We start from the raw sequence: 2,528 nt of genomic DNA on the forward strand, positions 1-2,528 counted from the left end.
AAGGCAACATGAGGGATGTTGTTTTGAGTCGGAGTTCACCTGGTTAATTTAATAATTAAAATTTAACTCAATTTATCATAAACTTAGTCTAAACTCTTTGCAAATATGTTGTAGATCATGGTGGCCCCCACCATCAACTTTAATTCATACCTAGATAAAGAAAAACATAAGAACAATGAAAGACACTTTACGGACTGGTTCCGTAACATGAGGATTGTCCTCACTGTTGAATAGCTGACCTATGTGCTCGATGCACCGCTAGGTGCCCCACCTGCAGAAACCGCTCCCGATGAGGTCAAAAATATTTAGGGATTTCTATTTTCGTGCCCTCCGGTCCTTAGTTGTACTCAGTTTTCCCCAGCTCCTTAGTTTTTCCTCAGTTTTCCCCAAGCCCTTGTTTGAAACCCGCAGAAGCAGCTCAGACGGCAGGATTCCCGTTTAGTTGACCGTTCTGTCACGTGTGGGGCCGCGTCTTGTGGGGCCGAGTCGTGTGGGCCCGAGTCGTGTGGGCCCGCGTCGCGTGGGGCTGGTAGAAAGGGACCGCGTGGGACAGGACGAGAAGCGTTTGGTTGCACGTGAGCAGGAGCTGGGTTCTGTCTCTCTCGGCCCCAAATTGGCATCCCTATTAAGTGCACCTTTTTCCCCTCTTTCTCTCTGTCCTTTTCACCAAATTAGTATAAAATCTAGAGAAGCTTGCATTTCTGACTTTCTTCAATTATTTGTGCCTTTTGGCCCTCGTTGTTTGCCCAATATGGCAGCAAATCTAGTACTCCCTCCGGTTCATATGTATGTAGTTAAATCTAGAAGCAAATCTCCAGGATAATGTACGATAAATTCACGAGTCATAGTAAATCAAGAAAACTAAGTACGGCCAACAAAATATAGTAGACTAGGGATAGATAATCCCTAGATAATATGGATAGATAATAGGCTGCATACACGAGCAGCCAACATAGTAACGAGTTCTTCACGAGCACCATCATACTAACATAACAACAAGGGATCCCTAGCTAACAACAAAGGGATCCCAACAACAAACTAGGAGGCAGCAGCAGCGAGCACACGTCCAGGACTCCGCCTACCCCATCCGGCTCTCCCTCCACTTGTTGCTCTTGCTCCCCTTGGGAGCCTTGGGCTTGAGCGGAGGCATGCGCCCGGCGGAGATCTCCACCCGCCTGCAAGCTGCGGAGGTGCATGCCGAGCGCCCTGTGCTTGGCGCGGAAGGAGTGGACGTTCACCGTCGTGCCGACCTTGGGGAAGGTGTTGCTGATGTTCTCGGCATGCGTGACGAGGCGGTTGAAGTCCGTGGCGCCGAGTCTCCCGGTGCGAAGGGGCACTCGTACACCTCCTTGGCGAAGTAGGAGATGTATCGGCCGACCTGCAGCCTCCGCGAGCACTCGGCGAGTCTTGACGTCCTCCTGCTCTTCGTCGCTGCCGACGTCGCTGCCGTACATCTGATCCATATCAAACGGAAACTAGTGAATGAGTTGCAACGATGACTAACGTACATGATAACAAAGTTAAGAAAAACAGAGTCAGCCTCGGTTAGAGTGGACATGATTATATATCTACGGGGAAGGTGTAAGCGAACTAAAGCTCATGCACAACAGATTTGTACACAGCAATGGTTCGCTGAACCCTCCCCGTAAAAATTTGTGCCCAACCATTCATCATAGGCAAAGAAACAGATTCTAGATCTGAACTAGATCTGAACTTGAACACATTCGAGATTATTTGCAAAATTAAACGGTTGATATCTTTTGATTAGTGCATAAAATAACTGATTGAGATCCCATGATTACTTGCATAAATTAACTGATTGAGATCCAATATTACTTGCATAAATTAACCGAACAGCCGAACCCCAAATCTTAAACGAAATCAAGAAGTGATCAAAACAAAATGGAATAAAATCGGCGCAAATATTAGCCCAATACTCATCCATCTACAGATCCATCTACACCAGCAAAAATAGGGTTCAAAAAGGAATGGGGAACAAAAAAGGAAGCAAACCGTAGTTACCTCGTTCCATGGGTCCTCCAGGGAGGTGTCGTAGGGGTTCGGGGGCGGGACGTACGGCACGGGGTCGTAGGGGTCCCATCCCGCCGGGATCTGACTGCCACCGGCGGCAGCAGCCTCCGATGCACCGGCGGCGGCGGCGGCGGCGTCCGTCGAGGGGACGGGGCCGAAGATGGAGGCGTCGCGCTTCGAGCCAACCTCGACGATGGGATTGGCATTCTCCTTGTCCATCTCTCCGGCGGAGGAAGAGGAAGAGGGAGAGGGAGAGGGTTTTTGCTTTGGAGAAGATGATGGGACGTGGGAGAGAGTTGGCGATGCGTGAGCGAGTGAGAGTGACAGAGACGAGTGCGAGGAGGCGTCTATAAAGGCGAGGGGTGGTTAATGCGACCCGCGTCCTACGCGTGCACGGGTGCACGTCCGCACGTCTTGGACTTCGCAACGCGACACGCGTCCACGATTGCACGTCTCGACTTCTCCACCGCGACCCGCGTCTACGCGTCAACAATTGC

The sequence above is a fragment of the Lolium rigidum genome, chromosome 3 (assembly GCF_022539505.1).
Source record: "Lolium rigidum isolate FL_2022 chromosome 3, APGP_CSIRO_Lrig_0.1, whole genome shotgun sequence".
Taxonomy (NCBI): Eukaryota; Viridiplantae; Streptophyta; class Magnoliopsida; order Poales; family Poaceae; genus Lolium; species Lolium rigidum.